Raw genomic sequence first — 23639 nt, forward strand, 5'->3', positions numbered from 1 at the left:
AGTAGCTTAAGATTACCTTGGATGATGATTACACCCTTTTCTTCAAAAATTTCCTACCATTGCTGACAGGCATTCAAGAATGGATCCAATTGCACCCCTCCCCTATCTCTCCTTTCAATAGCTACATTTAGAGTTTCTTCAGGGTCAACAAGGTCCAAAGGGCCAACAAGTTCATTCAAATACCCTTTCAAGATTTCATTTTTACACAAAACTATTGCCAACTCTACCCAATCCTATTCCAAGCTTCTAAAAACTTCCTTCATCCTAGTTGTGCCCATCAACTTTATTGTTTCTAAGGTGGATTTCTCGAGCATGACTTCTTGGATCTAGTAATCTTATGAAGTCAGTTCTTCAATGTTTGATTATAGAGGAGGAAGAGCTATAGGAGCAAAAAGGTCCTGATTTGAGTCACTCATAATGAAGGCCAAGGGTTGCACTTCTTTAGGAGGTAAATCAAGTTTCCTTAGCATTTCTATTAATTCCATTTTTTCCTCCTCTTCTGAAGTGAATTGTTGCTTCTTACTCCTGATTACTTCTTTTCGAAGCCACCTTGGAACATGCTAAGCTAAGGACTTTCCTTTTGAGGAGGAAGGAGTTTACTTTGGTACCCTCTTTCCCTTGCCACTCCTTTTTGGGGTTTTCTCCTTCTGTGATAGCTCTTTGCCAGCAGTCTCTATTTTTGTGGAGCCCATAGTTCTCACCTTAGTGTCTTGGGAAGCTTGCTAAGGATATTCAACCATTTTTCCTCTTTCAAAAACTTCATCAATAGATACTTGTTGTGGCTCTTCCTCCTACTCTTATTGAACCTATTCTTCTTCTATATTTGGTGGTAGAGGAGTAGTAGAGCCTTTATCTATGATGACTATGACTTCTACTAAAGATGAAGGAATAATTTTAGGACCTTGTGACTCTGGTGGGATCTAATTCCAATCCTCTTGTTGAGTTTGGTTAGTTAGTGTATCTTGGATCTTGTCTCTTAGCACTTCACTACCAATAGGCATGAAATCGAAATCTAACATCTTAAAGACATCAGTCCCCTCTGCATCTTGTTCATCAATCCACTATTGCATCTCACCCTCTAATGTGGTAGTTTGTAGAGGTTTTTCTAGGTTTGGTGATGGTGTAGCCATGGAACTTATTCTTCTTTCCTATTCTATGGCTCTAGCTAGCCTATTCCTCCTATTGAAAGGTACATTATCCTCATCATCCTCCTCTTCATCTTCTTCAGGAATAGGTTTAGGTATGGATGGGATAGGAACTACTTTTTTCATCACCCTTTGCCTCTTTTTGACTAGAGTCTTGATCTTTCTTCCCTTTTTAGGAATAGAAGTGGATTCTTGTTCTACTTGGTGAGGTGGGTATACTTCTTGAATTTTAACCTTTATTTTTTTCTGGCTTGGTGCAAAAGGTGGCAGTTGAGGGTCAACATGGAATTGTGAAGCTTCAGTATTTACTAGCCCTTGTACATTTTCTTCTCCTTATTGTAGAGGTGCTAGAATTTCACCCTCTTCTGGCTCAACTCTCTAAGGAAAACTTCTTTTCCTCTTGCCTTAGCCTCCACCCTTCTAATCTCAATAATATCCCACTGGCCTATCAAGTTGATGCACTATCTCAAGCCTTACTAGTGACTGAGTCATGAATGTAGGGATGGTGACTTTCTTCACTCCATCTTAGGCTAGATGGGCTTGTGTATGAAAGATTAATATTTCAAGTATTGGATCAAGTTTGAATGGTTTCTTGATCCAATCCTATGCCATTTTAATGATGTGCCTTGCCCTATGGTTGATATCTAAATTCTCCTCCCTATCAACCTCAACATTCATAATGGCCTATCGCCTATCTTATCCTTGTTGAATAGAGGATCAATCATCTCCTCAAAATAATGCTACAATATCTTCAATGGAATCTTTATTTTTTAGGCCTTTTTTTCTAGATACAAATTCATTTGACAATAATCCCTTATTTGGATATCATAGTCATTTATTGCATTCATCCAATGGTCTTCAATAGCTTCTTCATGGCTAAATATTTTGCTTGCTAAATACTGTACTCTTCTGATGTTGTCAAAACATGGTCATGGACAATTGTATGCTTCCAAGGGATATTGATCCCATTCACACTCAAAAGGGAGGTTATCTTGTCTTTGGTCTACCTGAAAAGCTCCTATAGTCAAAAACCAAGTCCAACATTATTTTATGTTTCTTTTTTACTCTATCATAAGCAGACAAGATTTGTCGAGAAATCTCCAAGAGAACAAGTCTATCACAAGGATACCTCAAGAGCTTTTTGGGGTTAACGGTGGTACCAACTACCCTCAAATATGTAAAAGTCTAGAACTAAATATAGTATGCTCGAAGTACTATTATTTATGCCATTGCATCATCTGATAACCTCTTCGTATTATACCTTTCTATAAATCTAATTATAACGAATACAAATGCATCATTGACTATTCTATAATCCTTTCTTTGCTCCAAAAGTATCTTCTTTACTAGTTGAGGGTACACAATGTATGGCCATGTGTTAGCATCTTGCATGCTACCCCTTTTGTACAACCCTAGATAGTCTTTCGCTCTTGCAGCCAATAGATACATCAAATATAATGTCATCTAGAACTTTCTTTTTTTCTTTACCACCACCAATTGTTCACACAAATTCTCACAAAGAGTAGAAGCCCAATCTAGTGGCATTTATGCTTTCTTGATTATTTCAATGAAGTGTACCATAAAGATATTCAAACACCCAGCTTTTGATAGACCCATAACTCTACTCAAAACTATGATCGAGTACCCAATATCTTCAATCATGTATCCCCTAGTCATATTACCTTTTCCATTCTTCTTTCCTAGAGGAGTCTTCTCTATCAAATATGATGATTGAATGATCTTTGAGGCTTCCTTAATGTGTTCTCGGTACCACCTTTCTACCTATTCATATGTAAGCCTAAAGAACTGATCTGCCCTAGGGAGATGGAATACTTTTTCAAAACTCTTTGGGTGTAGATCAAGGAAAACTTCTCCTGTAACACTCTTCACAACCCTCTCCTCAATGAAAAAGTATTCTGCAAGTGTCATGACAAGCATTGGAGATTGTATTGACATTGGGTGTGAAGTTGCATTGACAAGTCCTAATCAAATGAGTACAGAAACCATTTGTGACCTCTCAGTAGGTTTGTTGCAAATCTTTAGGAATTCTCCCAATTTCTTATTTCCTAATTTAGTATCTTTGACCTTTGAGTTATCATCCTAAAAATGTGACTTTGTTGGAATGCCTTGTAAGTTGAATATGACAGGTTTCAATGCCATTTTCTTGCCCAAGAAAGATGAAGAGGATGTCATTATATCTGCACATAAGAAACTTATTAATTTTGTATTGAAGGGAATATGAGACATTCAAATATTAAGGTTAAGTCATACAAAATTCAAAAAACTAAACTGCCTAAAAACATGAAAAAATCTATTTTAAACTTTGAAACAAAAAATATAGCCCACCAAGTGCACCATGGAGGTGTGCCTACTGCACAACACTTCATTTGGTTTTCAAAGTTTCTTTTCAAAATTTCAAGTGCATACTAGTGAACCAAGTTACATGCACTAGTGTGCACCTAAAGTTTTACATTGAGTATTGTTTTTTTTTTTTTGTGTAGGGAAGGTGCGTTGATGCAAACTGAACTTGGGTCTTGTTTGTTTTTTTGTTTTAAGTCACTATGGTGTGCACTAGCACACCAAATTAGATGCTTGAGTGTGCACCAAGTTTGAATGATTTTAAGGATTTATCATTGTTTTGAATTTTTTTGAATTTTAAACTTTGAGTATTGGTGCACACTCACACACCAAGTTGGGTGTGCTAGTGCACACCAATATGCTTTACTAAGTGTATATTACATCTTGTGCAAGGAGGGAGAAAACTTGATGGAAGCAAAGCTATTTCAGTGTAGAGGTGCAGTTATAGGAGGATGCAAAGACAAAAGAAAGAAAAGGTAAGAATAAGGGAGGGGGAATAGGTTTTTATAGCCTCCACCACCCTCTGGTCTAATGCAGAGGTTTGTAGCTCCATGGTTGTGTAGTTGTGGTAGTGTGGCCTTTCAAAAACATTCCTTTACATATTTTGGCACATCAACACACCTATTTAGGTGCACTAGTGTGCCTTTTACTTGCTAAAAAGGCCTCCAGTTATTAAATATCCAATCCTTGAACTAACGAGCCACTTGGTTGAGACTCAAACGCAAACTAGGAGATTAGGAAAGACACCAAAATGGCTCAAATCCTAGACTAAGACTTTGAAAAGCTAAGAAATCAAGTAGGGGGTCCCATTTCTATTAGGAAATGGGGTGTGCATTGTGAAACCACAACAAGTAGCCCGAAAAAAAGGAAGAAATGACAAAGGCATTTCTTCACTAGCAAACATTCCTCCAACATGTGTTAAACACAAACTAAATCTCGAACATTCTGAGCATATTTTGAATGACTTCACAATCAAAATTTTAGGATCCAAAACCTCCAAGCTCAATGTGTGGTTTGTGATTCATTTCCTTTGACATCTCAAGATGTAGTCTATTAAAATCTTCTGATAACATGGAAACAATCTTCCACCCCATTTGGCTCATCCATCGAGAATCTCCACGAAGGTCGTTTATCGATTCTTTTTCTAACTAGATGAGAGAATCAGTTTGAAGGCTCTTAGTGGGTTGTCACTTTTGTTTTAAATTTTTTGGCAAATTTTTTGAATATTTTCTCCATATAGTTCATAATGTCACCATTTGATTCTTGGATGAAGCAATGATTTGGTACTAGAAAGCTTATTTTGAATGTTTATCTATTTGCCCTTTTAGATCTCTTAGAATCCTTCACTCTTAACATCGTTCTTTCTTTTTAATTTTCTTCTATATCTTGATCACACTTAGACTATGTAGCTAGGAAATTGGTGTCATTTCTTGGATTTGGTCTATTGTGAACATCCCTTGCATTCCTCTTTTAGAACTTTTGGAAACTTTCACACCAAACAATGATCTTAGCAATTCCTCCAAGGAGACCCTTATGTTTGAACCAATTGGGGTTTGGATCATCCCTTGCTGTCTTCAACCTTAATTCAACAACACTTGAGAAAATTAATCTTTAAATTTGCAAAGTGTTTAGAACTTGTTAATCTATGATCCTGAATTCAAGACTAAAAGTGCCCTATTATTGCAAGAAACATATGTTCCTTCATTGGTATAAGACACACGATTGTCAAAATGTTTTGACAAAGAAATAACTCTTCCTGAAATTAGAACCAAAAGAGTAGTTTGTAAGATATGTCAAGATAAAATCTCAAGTGCGCCTACCCCCTAGACTAATGCAACTTTGAAAGAAAACACACAACTAAAAGCAAACATGCAACTGAAAAAAAAAAAAAAAAACTCTTGTAGAAAATAAACACACTTGTAGAAATTAAATCTAACTATTTTTTTTGGGGTCTTTTGGGCTTCAAAATAATGTTTCAAAAATTTTGCATTGATTGGAAATGGAACAAATTCCCCTTGTAAGGAATAAGCCTAAAAGTATTTTTCTAAGAATTTTCATGATTTGATAATGACTAATCCACAAGTGTTGAAACTTAGTATGGTCGCCCAACTTTTATTTCACCTTATCTCAAAGTAGAACAAGGTCATAAATTCTAAAGGATTTTATCATGGCCCTCTTGTTGAACCAACTCTTCACAACAACTTGATTTTTAGCCATGTGCTCAAATGGAGATGTTCATTTCTCATCAATATCCAAAAGATTCATCAATTTGATTTGTACTCTATTAGCATCTTCAACATACCCACTCGTGAATTTCAAAATAGGAATCTTGAGAATAAGAGGGAATACTAGCTCTTGTCCATAAATGAGAAAATATGGAGAGGTCCCCAAGGTGTTCTTGACCCTCACTCGATCTGTCCATAGAGTGTATTTGAGTTGTGTATTCCAATCTTTAGGATTCTCCTTCAATAAATGTCTTATTATTGTGATCAAGTTCTTGTTTGTAGATTATGCAACCCCATTTCCTTGTGGGTAATAATTTGAAGAGAACTTGATAATAACCTTATTTTCAAATGCCCATTGAGTCAATAATAATAATGCAAAAGCTGATCCATTATTGCATACTAAGGCAAATGGCATCCAGAATCTAGTAAGAATGTATTCCTCCAACAAGTTTGTTACCACCTTAGTAGTGTAATTTTTGAAAGTGTCTACTTTTTTCCATCATGTACAATAATCCATGGATGTGAGAATAAAAGTGTGTCTAGTTGATGATGGTGGATTGATTGGACCAATGATATCGAACCCCCACTTTGCAAAGGGGTGTACCTCAAACACTAGTTGTAATGGCATTGCTGAGTGTCTTTCCCTATTAGCACTAGTTTGGAAAATATGAAAATGTTCTCAAAAGTGTCTTTGAAAATCATGGGCCAAAAATAACCTGATCTTAAAATCATATGAGTAGTTGCTTCTACCAAACAATGCCTTGTACCATACTTATCATGAAACTATTCTAGAACTTACTTTGCTTCCTCATAACCTAAGCACTTTAGGTAAATTCCTTCATAGTTCCTTTTGTACAACTTTCTATCATGCAACATATAGGATTCACACTTCATTTTAAGTTCTCTATGTTGTGAACTATTCATCTAGCTAGGGCACTAATTCTATAGAAGATAGTAAACAATATCCTATTACCATACATATGTTACTACACCTTGACCAATATCAGCTTGAGATACAACCATATTCATTTTATCTTTTGTATCTATTTCACCATCAAATCTAAATTAATTTTTGTCTTGAATTTGATTGTCTACTATCATTTTTGACAACCCTTGACCTCTAACTAACCTCATGGGTTGAATTTCTAAGTCAAATTCTTGCAATATCGCCATCCATTTCCCTCATCTTTCAGCAAGTTCATTTTGCATAAGTAATGTCTTCACTATTGGATTAGGTACAATAGCATACACTTTGCTTCTTAGTATGTAATGGAAAAACTTATTTATTGCTTTAATCAAAGAAAATGATTATTTTTTAAGGTTAGAATAATTTAACACAACATTTCTAAGAGGGCAGCTCATAAAAGCAATAATTCATTCATCTTCCTTTTCTTTCTTCTGCATCAGGATCCCAACACACTAATGTTTTGAAGAAAAAGAATATATCTTGAAGGGTAATTCATAATCAGGACTTACAAGTACTAGGGCCATAGAAATTACCACTTTGATATCTTCAATTGACTTCTTAATCTCTAGAACCCATTCTATTTTAGCCCCCTTTTTGAGTAAATCATTAAGGGGATAGACTATTTCTGCAAATCCACTTACAAATTTTTGCACAAAATTTATCTTACCAAAGAAAGACTTAAAGCTCTTTTTGACTATGAGGAGGTGATAACTTCATAATGGCTTCAACTCTATCAGGATCAATGGAGATGCCAGCTTTAGAAATAATATGACCTAGGAGCTTTCCTTTAGTGACCCCAAATGAACCTTTCTTGGGATTGAGATATATACCATATTTATGACATCTATTGAATACCTATTTTAAATCAGCTATGTGAGTACTTTGATCCTTTGAAAAGAAAATTAAGTCATCCGTGTAGATAGCTATACACTTATTTATAATTCAATTAAAAGCTTCATCCATGGCTTGTTGAAATCTAGCCCCTACATTAATCAGTCCAAAAGGAATTCTTCTATACACAAACATTCCCCATTTAGTTGTAAAGGTCATCTTAGCATATCTTCTTCTTCTACCATTACCTAATTATATCTTAAATATCCATCTAAGAAAGAAATCATCTTTGAACCATTCACAATTTGCAAGACCTCATCTAGTGAAGGTAATGGGTAATTTTCCTTTTGAGATGCTAGGTTCAAGTTACAAAAATCCACGCAAAGTCGAATCTCCCCAGTCTTCTTTCATATAGGAACTAAATTAGCCACCCATGTAGAGTGGCACATTGGGAAAATAATCTTGGCATCCAATAAATTCTTGACTTCCTTCATTATCAAAGGTTTGAGGATAGAATTAATAGGTCTCTACCTTTGTTAGAAAGGTTTGGCATCAGGTTTGAGTGGAATATCATGTGTAATAATTTGAGGATCATATGTCTTCATTTCTTCATACCTCCAAGAAATGACATCCTTATATTCTATAAGCAATTTGGGCATGTCTTCCCTTTCTTGTGGATTTCATGCTTTACCAATCCTTACCATTCTAGGATAATCATCTGCACCTAAATTTTATGAATTGCATTCCTTGATCCCTTTCTCTTTAGTAGTCCTTTTATTAAACACTGATTTGTCATGATAAAAAAGTGCTCCAGCTTGATCATCCCCTTAGGAATAATATTCATTTTCAAATTTAGGATTCCATCTTCATATTGAAGCTCATTGTCCTCAATTTTATCATTTGGAGTGTCATCAACCTATTACCCCTTAAAATGGCCACTGCATATAAAAAATTTGAGTTTATGTTGATCATCCTCAAAGACCTAAAATTTTGTGATATTGTCAGGAATAGATGGAGCATCAATGAACTCAATTGAAAATCATTTTAATTTTGTACTTTCAATTGCTTGTAATGCAATTAATAAAATAGAAAGATCATTTTCTACCACATTTTTCCTCCTTGGAATAGATTTTATGTTCAAAACCTCAAAATATTCCAATAAGTCCCATACTCTTTTCCTATAAGCAAGCAACCTCTTATCATTGTAGGAATATAATGATTTCAATTGTTGAATAACCAACTAAGAATCTCCTTCAACTACAAGAGTTGTAACTCCTTTCTAGAGTGCAAAAAGAATTCCTCAGATCAATGCTTTATATTCTACAACATTATTAGTACATCGAAACTGCAATTGGTATGCTATGTAGAATGACTTACCTTTTGGATTGATCAACTCAATACCTATGTCAGCTCCTAATTTGCATTTGAAACTATCAAAGCAAAGTGTCCAAATTGGGTTTTCTAACCTTATGCTTATTTTCCATTAACTTTTACTTTACTTGAGCCTAGAAGGATTGTCTAGATTGGGTACCCATTTTAGTCTTTCACAGGGTGGGCTTACTAATTTTCCAATGTCATTCCTTGAAACTAGGAGCATATATTTTTCTCATTTGTCCTAAATTTATCCTATCAAATCTTTGATTTTGTCCACTTTAAGTTTAGGATAAATGACTATTGAAGTCCATCCTGGGCCTTTTATGTACCATCTTCTTCTTTGAACTTTGATCATTCTGGGTGGAGGAGAAGACAAACCTCTGCCATCTGAAGAAGTATTAGTATATGATGAATTTAGATCTTCAATTTCCTCTTCAATATTTTCAATAGAGTTAGACATGTTTGCAAAACTTTTGTTTTCTATGGGTTCATTTTTTGGATCATTGCCTTTCTCTACTTCCATCATCTATGTTATTACCTTAGCAACTGCTTCTTGACATGATGAACATTCGAACTCTAAATGGCTAACTTTATGCAATCGACAAAATCCTAGAAGGAGGAGAATATTGGGGTTAGCTTCTCCTCATAGACACTATAAATTGGTCATCATGTGGTCTATGAATTGTGTTATGACCTTATCATTTAGGGTTGAAATTGTGGAGTCCATATCTTGATCATCTTATATTTTGATCAAAGTTGTATAAAAAACCATTACCTTGTAGGAGCCCAAATTTATTTGTAAGAAGCCCACCTCATTGGGGGCATTTTATTTTGTAATCATCTTTTTTTAACTTTGGCTCTGCATCTATTTTGATTTGATTGTTCAAACCTTTCCATGGTAACCAAAGCTAAGTAAAATTTGTGGAAAACCATCCCCTTAGGCATTTTTCCATTCTCTACTTAGAAGTAATCTGTATGTTTCTGGGATATCAACCACATGCATAACAATGACATCTTGAATCTGTGGGTTAACTGTTAATTGTATTCAAACATCTTTCAACACACCAATGACTTTGATCTCTATTTTGTCCAACTATATCACTATTTGGTTGGAAGGTTGAGGGTTGACTCCTAACCTTTGTGCTATGGCAAATTTCATGATGTTAAATGAAGCTCCTAAATCAATTAGGAAATTTTCAAGATTCTTCCCATATATCCTAATGCTAAGAAAAAATAGGGGCACCTCAACCTTGTCTTTAAACATAGTGGGCATTGCCTCTACAACATTAACTTATTGAGATACTATCTTTTGAGGGGTAGTATTCATATTATGGGATACCTTTTTATGATCCAGAGTCTTCATGAGAACTTCTTGTTGTTGTGGACAATTTTTCAACATGTCAAACATGGACATGTTGGCCCTTATTTGCTTCAAATATTCTATGGAACTATATCTTTTAGTAGACCAAGTAGAATTTTTTAATATTGTACGTACATTTTCTTGGTTCTAATTTTGTTGTCCTCCATATGGTGGTTTAACTAGTATCAAATTATTACTCACTCTTAGATCAAGAGGAGTTGGTTGTAGTGTTGGGGGAATTGCATCTATCATTGGTTCTTTTCTACTTTTGAGATTGTATGTATTTTGATTTTCATTACGAAAAGAAAACATCTCTTCATGTTGAAGGTCAAGTTCCTGGCTAAATGTGAATGAGAATTCTTCATTGACTAGCTATTCTACCTATGCATCCTATGTAGAATCATAGAATTCTAATAGCATAGCATTAAATCTCACAAGAGGAGCATTGTAATTTACTTGTGAATTTTGAGCCATTTCTTGATTTCCATCATAGTATGAACCATCATTATTAGATGCATTTTGACCATCCTCATATTGATTGATATTTGTATACTAAACATTGTTATTGCTATTGTCTACAGGAATTCTTCCATTATTTGGATGAGTGTTCCATTGTTGGTTTTGTCTTTGGAAGCTATTATTATGATTATGAGGATTGAAGTTGTTCCCTCCATTATTGTTTCCTATATCATTGTTTCCATTAAAGTTCTTGCTATAATTTTGGCTGTAATTGTTTTTGTAGGGACTAGTGTTGTTCCTTTGAAAATTTTTATTTTTTCGTTGTGACAACCTTAGATGAGTAAGCTCATTTTTTATTTGTGACATAGTCTTTTCATTTGAACAAATTCAAAAATAAAGCTATTGTCCACTTCTACAGAAACTGTTCCCTTTTGTTCAAGGAAAGTAGCATTCAAGGGTTCATACCCTGGATATGTCAGAGTGGGGTTTTGTGGAGGTGGTGCCTACTATAATGGAACTAGATTCATAGGTATGAACTAGCTAGGCATTGTGGGTACTCTAATAGGGTATGTTGGCATTGCTATGACAACCTGAGCTAGAAGCATCAATCCTCCTCCATTAGGATTGGCTTGCTTAGTGAAGGTGATTAATTCTATGAAGACTTTATCCAATGTGTTGATATTTGTTGGTGGAAGTCTTCTTAGAAAAATGGTAGTAAGATGGTCCATAGTGTTCAGATAAATTTGAATAGCAGCTCCAATGGGTATAGTATATGGCACTTCCAACTTACGATGTTCCATTTGAAAGTGATGGTTAAAGCATAACACTATCTTAGTTGGATCCTTCTTGATTGCTATGAATTGTTGTTGTAGCACAACTCAGTTGATGAAAGTTTTGAATTGTTCCAAGAAAAAAAATTTAGAGGTAGCCCAATCTCTAATACATCCAGGTGGTAGATTAATGTACCAATTAAAGGCATCTTCCCCCAAAGAGTAGGGGAATAGGCAAAGAACCACATTCTCATTAGCAATCTATTTCCAATTGAAAATTTCCTTGAAAACCTTAATGTGATCTTTGGTGGTTTGTGTCTCTCCATAGATGAACCTTGGGAAAAACTTTTTAGGATTCTTTGGAAGATCATTTAGTACTACTGTCAAGTTGATGGGTGAATCTACCACATTTGCAAAAAGGCCATCAAAGGATTTGGTGGACCTAATGGTGGTTGGTGTGGAGGTGGAACTGTTGGAATATTTGGTGGTCTACGAAGTGGTTGAAGCAAAGGAAAAGTTGAAGAAGATGATGAAATGTTGAATGGAAGTGGTTGAATTCAAGGTATTCCTTTATCACTATGTGGTTTATGAAAATGGGTAAGCTCAAGAAACTCATGTACACTTGGTGAATATCTTAAAGCTCATTGAAATGGGGATTTTAGATCAAAATCCTCTAGTTTGCATCAACTATAGAAAAAGTGTACCTCTTTAGAAGCATACTTTCTCACAAAATGAAGTGCACCAACACACCAGATGCAGTAGCACACCTGAACTTCTCAAAAACTAAGAAAATTTTTGAACTTGTAAGAAGTGAAAAATTTTGAAGTTTTGGAAAAAATTTATTCTATTCCAAACATCAAAATGGCCCTCCTTGTAGCACCACTTATGTTGAGCTATTGTTTTGTACGATGCTTAACGATAGGAATCGTTTTGAACTCCTCTCTTGAGAAGTCAATCTTTGTGGATCAACTCCAATGTTTTGGTTGATCTTGCAACCTACTTAAATCCACTCAATTGAAGATAAATTTTAGTGTTCATGAGGAGGCCTTTTATAGCTTAGATGATTTTGGATGAGATGTAAAATTTATTCCCTACTTCAAAATAAGACACACAAAAGAACTATGTTTTTGTATTTTCTATTTTTTTTATGAATGCAATCTAACAATGCAACTAATATGAATTCCTAATTTAATAAGGGGTTGATAAATAAAATAATGAAGATAAGGTAACAAGAAACTTAAGCAAATAACAAGAAAGTAAAATCCTAACAGACATAAGCTATGAAAACAACACATCTGTGAGTTTAGCTTTCGAAGAAATCGGAGGGTAATTAATGAAAGTAGGATCAGCGCTTCCTTGATTCCACTGATGTAATCATCGATGGGGTTTTCTTAGTAACCATAAGATGTTTCACTTTTCATCAAATTGCAAGGCCATAGAAAGTGTGCTCATGTGAGACAAAAAGTTATGTAGGAACAAAATGGGTGATCTCTTCTTGAACTAGATATGTCAACATAATTCGTAAAATCATAACAAACACTAGAATTAAAAGATTGCACAACCAAGAATAATGCAATAAAATTTTGGCTCAATTGCAATTCCATGAACATATATTCACAAAATATAACACACTTAGGCAAGAATAACTACACTCAAAATGTGAGCATGAAAAGCATATATTATTGCAAAATAACAATGGGCCTGATTACATATTACATTCCCGTATTTATAAGAAATCATCTCCTAAATTTTTATTGTGAGTGAGAAACATCTTCATGCAATCATATGCTTCTAAATTAATTAAGACAAACTAATTATATACAAACTAACTATCTAACTAGTGCTTAATAGGACTCCATCCATTTTTATATCATTAATTGGATGCATGAGCCTTTACATGTTATAAAACAAAGAAATTATGAGAAAATAAGAAAAAGAGAGCCTTTAGTTGATGTAGAAGTGTCAGAAGTGTCAAAAATAGAAGCTCAACCTTCACTAGGCATCTGTCAAAGTTAAACTGTTGTCAAAATGCATTTTTAGTGCATGGAAAGCTCTAATTTTGGAATTGGTAGTTAACTATTGGTGCACCTCTGTAAAAGCACACCTCAAAAGAAAGTGCATCAGTGTACTTGTACACCTCTGACTTCTTCAAAATTCTTCCAACACTTTGTGACAAAATGTGCACTAGCACACTAGCACACCTCAAGGGTCCAAAAATGCAAAATTTCACTAAGTATCAAAACTGAAATTCTAGCTTCTAGGTTTTGTCCCACTTCATACTAGAGCTATGTCTGGGTGCTTGCCCTTGAATTTCTCAATAATCTCAGTGACCTTTGCTACATCTAGTAAATATAAGGCATTGTATTTATCTTTGACCTCCTGCTTGTAATTATCTACCTCTATATGGGTCTTAGCAAAATCCCCAAGTTTGGTATCTAGCTCTAGCAAGGCTTCTTCTATTCTAAATGCTTTTCGAATGTCTTCATCGGTAGAAACTTCTTCAAAAATCTTTTTGAATCTTTGGACTACTATCTCTATTGGTATCAACTTCTCCCATTCATCATCTTCAAAAATGTCTAGACATGCATCGCTATAATGTTTCTCTTCTTCTAAAATTTTCTCTTAGGCTTGCTCCTTGAGCCGGTGGATCTCCGCATGTAATGATTCCATTACTTTATTGTTGTCTACTATCTTTTCTATCCAATCATCAATTAAATCTAATTCTTCCATCATATATAAATCCATGATTATTCTATATCATTGGCCATTTATTGCCTATAGTACATATAAATCCTTTTGTTAGGTATGTATCTCATCCATAAGACTAAAATCTTGATTCAAAATTGCTACCATTTTATCCACATTCTCCTTCATGATTTCTAGCAGCTTAAGATTACCTTGGATGATGAGTACACCATTTTCTTCAAAAATTTCATGCCATTGTGGATAGACATTCAAAAATGGATCCAATTGCACCCCTCCCCTATCTCTTCTTTAGATAGCTACATTTAGAGTCTCTTCGAGGTTAACAGGGTCCAAAGGGCCAATAACTTCATTCAAATACCCTTTTAGGATTTCATTTTTGTGCTGAAGTGCCACCAACTCTGCCCCATCCTATTTTAGGCTTCTAAAAACTTCCTTCATCCTAGTTGTGACCATCAGCTTTGTTGTTTCCAGGGTGGGTTTCTCGAGCATGACTTCCCAAATTTGGTAATCTTGTGGTGTCAGTTCTTCAATATTTGATTGTGGAGGAAGAGCTACATGAGAAAAAAGGTCCTGATTCAAATCATTCATAATGAAGGCCAAGGGTTGTGCTTCTTTAGGAGGTGAATCAGTTTTCCTTAGCATATCTATTAATTCCATTTTGTCCTCCTCTTTTGAAGTGAATTGTTACTTCTTGCTCCTGATTACTTCTTTTTGGAGCCACCTTAGAACGTGATGAGCTAAGGACTTTCCTTTTGAGGAGGAAGGAGTTTTATCTACTACCTTCTTGCCCTTGTCACTCCTTTCTAGTGTTTTCTCCTTTTGTGATAGCTCTTCATCAACAATCTTTATTTCTATGGAGCCCACAGTTCTCACCTTAGTGTCTTGGGAAGATTGCTAAGGATATTCAACCATTTTTCTTTCTTCAAACACTTCATCAATATATATTTGTTGTGGCTCTTCCTCCTACTCTTCTCAAACCTATTCTTCTTCCATATTTGGTGGCAGAGGAGTAGCAGAGCCTTTATCTATGATGACTATGACTTGTACCAGTGATAGAATAATTTCATGACCTTTTGACTCTGGTGGCATCTAATTCCAATCCTCTTATTGAGGTTGGTTAGTCGATGTATCCTAGATCTTGTCTCCTACCAATTCAATGCCAATAGGCATGAAATGAAAATCTAACATCTTAGAGACATCGGTCCCCTCTATATCTTGTTCATCAATCCACTATTGCATCTCATCCTCTAATGTGGTAGTTTGTAGAGGTTCATTTGGGATTAGTGGTGGTGTAGCCATAGAACTTCTTCTTCTTTCCTATTCTATGGCTCTAGATAGCCTAGTCCTCCTATTCAATGGCACATTATCATCATCATCATCCTCTTCATCTTCTTCAGGAATAGGTTTAGGGATGTATGGGATAGGAACTAGTTTCCTGATCACCTTTGCCTCTTTTTGACTAGAGTCTTAATCTTTCTTCCATTTTTAGGCATAGAAGGGGATGCTTGTTCTACTTGCCAAGGTTGGAAAACTTCTTGAATCTCAACCTCTATTTCCATCTATTTCGATCTAGCTTGGTGTAGTAGGTGGCACTTGATGATCAACCTAGACTTGTGAAGCTTCAGTATCTTCTAGCCCTTGTATATTTTCTTCTCCTTGCTACGAAGGTGTTGGGATTTCACCCTCTTCTGGCTGAACTCTCTTAGGAGAAATTCTTTTCCTCTTGCCTCATCCTCCACCCTTCTAAGTTGAATAATATCCCACTAGCCTATTGAGTTGATGCACCATCTTGGGCCTTACTAGTGACTGAGTCATGAATGTAGGGATGGTGACTTTCTTCCCTCTACCTTTGGCTAGATGGGCTTGTGCATTAAATATTACTATTTTAGGTATTTATCAAGTTTGAATGGTTTTTTGGTCCAATCCTATGTCATTTTAATGATGTGCCTCACCTTATGGTTGATATCTGAATTCTCCTCCCTATCAACCTCAACATTCATAATAGGCCTATCACCTATCTTATCCCTATTGAATAGAGGATCAAGAAACTCCTCATAATCTTATCACAATATCTTCAATGGAATCTTTATTTTTAAGGCCTTTTCTACTAGATACAAATTCATTCTATAGTAATCCCTTATTCAGATATCATAGTCATTTGTTGCATTCATCCAATGGTATTCAATAGTTTCTTCATGGCTGAATGTTTTTCCTACTAAATATTGTACTCTCCTGATGTTGTCAAAACATGGTCATGGAGAATTGTACTCTTCCAATGGATATTAATCTCATTCACAATTAAAAGAGGGGATATCTGGTCTTTGATCTACCTGAAAAGGTCCTATAGTCAATGGCTAGGTCTAACATTTTTTATGTTTCCTTCTGACTTTGTCATAGGTAGACAAGATTTGTCAAGAGATCTCCAAGAGAACAAGTCTATCACAAGGATGCCTCGAGAACTCTTTGGGGTTAATGGTTGTACTAGCTACCCTCAAATATGTAAAAGTCTAGAACTAAATATAGTATGCTCCAAGTACTATTATTTATGCCATTGCATCATTTGATAACCTCTTCAAATTATCCCCTTCTATAAATATGATTATAGCGAACACAAATGCATCATTAACTATTATGTACTCCTTGCTCTACTCTGAAAGTCTCTTCATTACTAGTTGAGGGTACACAATGTATGGCCATGTGTTATCATCTTGCATGTTACCCCTTTTGTACAACCCTGGATAGTCTATCACTCTTGCAGCCAACAGATACACCAAATATGATGTCATATAGAACTTCCTTTTGTTCTTTACTGCCACTAATTCTTCACACAAATTCTCACTAAGAGCAGGAGCCCAATCTAGTGGCATTTTTGCTTTCTTGAGTGTTTCAATGAAGTGTACCATAAAGATATTTAGATGCCCAGCTACCGGTAGACCCATAACTCTACTCAGAAGTATGATCAAGTACCAAATATCTTCAATCATGTATCCCCTAGTCATATTTATTTTTCTAGTCTTCTTTCCTAGAGGAGTCTTCTCTATCAAATACAATGATTGAATGATCTTTGAGGCTTCCTTAATGTGTTCATAGTACCACCTTTCTGCCTATTCATATGTAAGCCTAAAGAACTGATCTACCCTAGGGAGATGAAATACTTCCTCAATATTCTTTAGGCATAGATCAAGGACAATTTCTCCTATAACACTCTTCACAACCCTCTCCTCAAGGATAAAGTTTTCTGCAAGTGTCATGAGAAGCTTTAAAGATTATATCAACACTAGGTGTGAAGCTACATTATTAAAATCTTGATCGAATGAGTTTAGAAATCATTTGTGACCTCTCAGTAGGTTTTGTGTAAATCTTTAGGAATTCCCCCAAGTCATTATATCCCAATTCAGTATCTTTGATCTCTAAGTTATCATCCTGAAAATGTGACTTTGTTGGAATGCCCTTGAACTTGAATACAATGGGTTTCAAAGTCATTTTCTCACTCAAGGAAGATGAAGAGGATGCCATTATATCTACACAAAAGATACTTATTAATTTGGAGTTGAAGGGAATATGACACATTCAAACCTTAAGGTTAGGTTGTAGAAAATTCAAAAAAAGAAACTACTTAAAAACACAAAAAAACCTATTTTAAACTCCAAAACAAAAAATATAGTGCACCAGGGGTACCAAGGAGGTGTGATTGATGCACAACACTTCTGTTGGTTTTCAAAGTTTCTTTTCAAAATTTCAAGTGCACACTAGCGCACCAAGTTATTTTATATTGAGTATTATTTTTTGTGTTTTTTTCTTTTTTTTGTGTAGGGAAGGTTTACATCAACTCAACTAAGAAGGTGTGTCAATGCACACCCAACTTGGGTCTTGTTTTTTTTTTGTTTTAAGTTACTATGGTGCACACTAGTTGTCATGTCCCCTTTTCAAATAATTAAAAAATAATAATCTTTGCTAAGACAGGCAGGCCCAAGAAAGTGAAGTTTCGGAAAAAGAGAGTTAATCTTTGGAAACCGTTGGACTAATAAATGATAATTATTATTAAAATATGTTTCATTAACCTCTCTTGGACATGAGTTACAGTTATTCCCTTTTTAAAGAGGTTTGGAGGCATTTTGGGGGGATTGGAGAACTTGATTTTTGGCTCATTCTTTGTTATTCTTCAGAGGCTGCCAAACCTGTGGAGAAGGAGACCCAAGAACGGGAGTTTGCAGGTTTCCAGGGAGACCCAAGAATGGGAGTTTGCAGGTTTCTAGGAAGGCTAAGGACGGGAGTTTGAAGCCATTCCATGTGCATGCTCATACAGAGTTTGCCTTTGTGCTGAACAGTGCGGATTTGTGAGTTTTCGGGTGTATTTTTGTAAGAGTTTGGTGTTTCCGGTTGAGTATTTCATATCAGTTTTGGTTGCTGCTGTATTTTATACTTTAAGCTGTTAAAATAGATCTAAATATATATATTGGGACGTGATTAAACTTCTGAGATAGATTATTAGTGTTCTTGTGGTGTTTTCGGGCATATTTTGTGCTATTTCGGGAGCCCGATGAGCATAGTTTTGGTCCTACATTTTCGAGCTGTTGTGTAAAGGCTATACAGATCTGGAAATTTCAATTTGTAGGCTGTTATGCTGCTGAAAGTTCTGTAAAAATTTCCATTTTCAGATTTATTAATAATTGGTGAAGCTGTGAAGCTTTTGGCACAATTTCTGGCATACCCGATTTGGGGGTTTCTTGAGAAATTTGGAGGATCTTTGTGATATCAGTTGTTTGATTTTAAAAATCTGATTAGAGGTGTGAAATACCATATCAAATCAGAAAAGGGGACATTTCAGTGGTATCAGAGCCATGATCTTGCCAGCCTGAGGGTTTGTAAAAGTTGCAGGTCAGTTTTGACAACTACCCAGATCTTGCATGTTAGTTTTGACAACTACCCAGATCTTGCATGTCAGTTTTGATAACTACCCAAATCTTGCATGTCAAAATTTATGGTTGCATTCTACTTCTAATCATATGCATGTTAGTTCTTGGTGAATTTGGTGGTTGCATGTTGCTTCTAATCAGTTGCATGTCAAAATTTATGGTTGCATGCAACTAAGTGAAAGAGAAAAAAGATATTTGCAGCGAGAAAAGAATAAAGAAATTTTGATCAAACCTCCAGTTGAAAGTAAAAGTACAAAATCCAAGGAAGGGAAAAGTATGGCTGATCCAGATAAGATGGCAAAGAAATTCTTCCAAGACATCCAAAATACTCAGAAGCAAACAGTGGATAGTTTGGCAAAAACTAGAGAGGCTTTGCAAATATTGACAGAAAAACTACAAGGAGTTGCATCTATTAATGAGAAAGGGAGCACTTCAGAGGAGCCAAGAAATCTGAAATCCACACCATCTAAATCAACCAAAACTATTTTCTTGCCTGCAGATGAGCCACCAGTACCAAATCCAGCCATTAATCCTATGGAAGAGGTTATAGGTAACTTGATTACATTAAGAGCTACTTATAATGGCTTAGATGATGACTTTCGTAGTTCGGTTCCTTTTAGAGAATATGTGGATATGATGAACACTTTGATGCCCAAGAAAGAGTACAGAAGGGAGCATGACATAAGTGGAAGAGAGCTCAAAAATAAAATAAGCAAGTTTATAGCACCTACTTTTGATGGAACAAATAAAATTTCAGCTAGAGCATGGCTACAAAAATTACAGACCTTCTTCACACTTAACCCCATGAAGGAGAGTGATGTTGTTCAAATTGCAAGTCTACACTTGGAAGATGCAGCCTATGATTGGTGGTATCATGGAATGACTACTCAAGGTCATGATCAGGTAACTACATTTGATGATTTTAGTCAAAGAGTGATAGATAGATTTGACCTCAAGGATGATGATTATGAGGATGTTGTTGTGCATGATGGTGAGATACCTAGTGTAGATGAGCAGACATTGAGCATTCATGACTTTTTTGAGAGAGAGTACCAGGCACAGTTAGATGCTTTGTCACATGAGGTTGAGGCTAGTAGTACTTCACATGATTTATCCCGCCAGCTGAAGGTGTGTGAAGACAGTATTGTCACTACATTATCTCATCATGACAGGTATGTGGAGTTAGTTGGTATTGGTCATATTACTCAAGTCAGGATTTTGCTTGAGTTACCAGCCAATTCTAGTTTACGGATATGGACTCGAGATTGTTATATTGGCATTTGGGATTCAGTTGGCTGGAGATCTTTAACACTTTTTGGTAGCAGTGTTTGTTTGGGTGCTATCATGGATTTGATTAGCAGATTACATGGTGTTGTCTTTTCTTGTGCCAGTATCTTGTCTGATGTTGGTATTAGTTTTTATACACCAATGTTGGGCTTTGTTCATATATCCAGTCAGCCATACTTGCTGGAATGTGTTGATGATATTTCATATTTGGCAGTGTGTATAGATGAGTCCCAGGATCACATTGGCATTGATGACATCCAGAAGGATGCAATGGGTAGTTTTGAAGACTTAGTTTCCTTGGGTATAGAGGAGTTGGACAGCAATGCTAATGTTTTTGATACTCCATATGTTGATATGAGCTTTAGATTTGATTCACAGGATATGGATGGTAATACTCTAGAGACTAGTAACTTTGAGGACACTCCTTCAGACAGTGCATCAGAGGAGGTTTGTAGGAGACAGTCAAGCCAGTGCCATCATTTGTCTAATCAGTTGAGAGTTAGTGACCAAGACATTTCTATCACTTGCCAACATTTTGATGCTGCTCGTCAGTTGTTAGCAGTTTATGGATGGGGTTCTCCTACTAGTGATGAGCAGGGAGGAAGTTATCTTTCCTTGACAGAGATCCACTCTTTATGGGAGGCTATTCGGATTTTGAGACAGAATTATATGCAGTTGGTAGCCGACAGAGATTATCTTATGGAGTGGGGCAGTACAGCATGTGATGCATTGTTGGCCAAGGAAGATGAGGTGAGTGATCTTACTGAGCAGCTTGAGGTGACTTCTGAGATTCTTGAGAGTACACAATTGGCTCTCAAGGAGTCACAGTTTCATTTGGCTAAGGTGACCATGGAGTTAGAGCGACTACAGTCTTTACCTGATTCTATACAGTCACAAGCTATGGTGTTTGGTGATCCGAGGATGTCCATGGCCGAGATTGTTAGAGACAGTGGAGATGGGGATGCATCCATCCTTGATACTAACATTGGCATATCAGGTTCATTCCCACTAGAGTCAGGTTCAATTGAGTTGGGTGCTGTAGCAGATTTTTGTGGTGTGCCTGACATGGTGGTGACCTCTAGTACTAATGGCACGAAGACTAGAGATGTTGTATCAAAGACCATGTGTGATGTTGGTCAGCTGATAGTTGGCATGGTTCCTACTAGTAATACTACTCCCTTCGTAATGTCTTCAGAGGTAGTAGTCAGTTCCAACTTGGTTAATGATCGATTACAGTTAGTTACATCTGGATTGCAGTCTAAGCCACTAACTGAGATTGGTGCATTCTATCGGCATTACACTGTGAGGTATGCTCATCCATCTACCTTTGATGACCATGTTGATGAGATGGTGGTACAGAGATGTACTTTGGTTCCCAGTGCTTATCATCAGTTATGGGATAGTTTGATGCCTCGGGATGAGATTTGTGATGGGCATGACATGGTGATAGATCCTGCAATTGACAGGTTGATAATACATGACTTAGAGCAAGATTTTTGGAGTGATGCTTTAGCAGGTGTTGTTATTGATTCTACTCCTTTGGCTATGACATCTCTTGACTTAGCTGGTGATCAGTGGGTTGTATCACTCCTTCATGGTGAGCTGTTGACTGAGGTTGGTTTTTTTTATCAACATTATATTGTAGGGTATGTACATCAGTTAGCATTTGATCCCTGTGCTGAGGAGTTGATGGCAGACAAATTTGGTTTGGATTCCATTTCTTACTCGTTATCTTGTAATGTCTTTTCACCATCAGCAGTGTATGGGAGTTATGGTTATGAGATAGTGGCCGATGATTTGCAGAGTTGTGTTGACTGTAGGAGTTGTACAGTGTGTGGATTCTCCATACTTGGTATAGTTTCATTCGAGAGGGTTCACCATTGTTGCAGAGTTGGATTGTACATTCCATATAGGCCAGTGGGATGCATTGATGGTATTTACTATGTTGGTAGTTTGATTTGTCCACTTTACTTGGGTTCTGATGTTCTAAGAGTTTATGCCTCATGGGTTTTTAATTGTGGTAATGGTGATTTTGGAGTTTGGTTGAGCTATAATTGCCAGTTTGATTATGGATTCCTCTTGGTCATATTGCAGAGGATCTTGCAGGAGTCTGTGTTAATTGGTAGTAGTATAGTTCATGACTACATTTGGGATCCAGGAGGATTGATTGGTTTATTGTTCAACCATTGCTTGAGGACAAGAAATGTTTGGGAGGGGAGGACTTGTCATGTCCCCTTTTCAAATAATTAAAAAATAATAATCTTTGCTAAGACAGGCAGGCCCAAGAAAGTGAAGTTTCAGAAAAAGAGAGTTAATCTTTGGAAACCGTTGGACTAATAAATGATAATTATTATTAAAATATGTTTCATTAACCTCTCTTGGACGTGAGTTACAGTTATTCCCTTTTTAAAGAGGTTTGGAGGCATTTTGGGGGGATTGGAGAACTTGATTTTTGGCTCATTCTTTGTTATTCTTCAGAGGCTGCCAAACCTGTGGAGAAGGAGACCCAAGAACGGGAGTTTGCAGGTTTCCAGGGAGACCCAAGAACGGGAGTTTGCAGGTTTCCAGGAAGGCTAAGGACGGGAGTTTGAAGCCATTCCATGTGCATGCTCATACAGAGTTTGCCTTTGTGCTGAACAGTGCGGATTTGTGAGTTTCCGGGTGTATTTTTGTAAGAGTTTGGTGTTTCCGGTTGAGTATTTCATATCAGTTTTGGTTGCTGCTGTATTTTATACTTTAAGCTGTTAAAATAGATCTAAATATATATATTGGGACGTGATTAAACTTCTGAGATAGATTATTAGTGTTCTTGTGGTGTTTTCGGGCATATTTTGTGCTATTTCGGGAGCCCGATGAGCATAGTTTTGGTCCTACATTTTCGAGCTGTTGTGTAAAGGCTATACGGATCTGGAAATGTCAATTTGTAGGCTGTTATGCTGCTGAAAGTTCTGTAAAAATTTCCATTTTCAGATTTATTAATAATTGGTGAAGCTGTGAAGCTTTTGGCACAATTTCTGGCATACCCGATTTGGGGGTTTCTTGAGAAATTTGGAGGATCTTTGTGATATCAGTTGTTTGATTTTAAAAATCTGATTAGAGGTGTGAAATACCATATCAAATCAGAAAAGGGGACATTTCACTAGTGCACAAATTAGGTGCACGAGTGTGCACCAAGTTTGAATGCTTTTTAAGGATTTATCATTGTTTTTCATTTTTCCAAATTTTGAACTTTGAATATTGG

The sequence above is a fragment of the Cupressus sempervirens genome, chromosome 10, assembly GCF_028749045.1.
Source record: "Cupressus sempervirens isolate cs-2001-9-10 chromosome 10, ASM2874904v1, whole genome shotgun sequence".
Taxonomy (NCBI): Eukaryota; Viridiplantae; Streptophyta; class Pinopsida; order Cupressales; family Cupressaceae; genus Cupressus; species Cupressus sempervirens.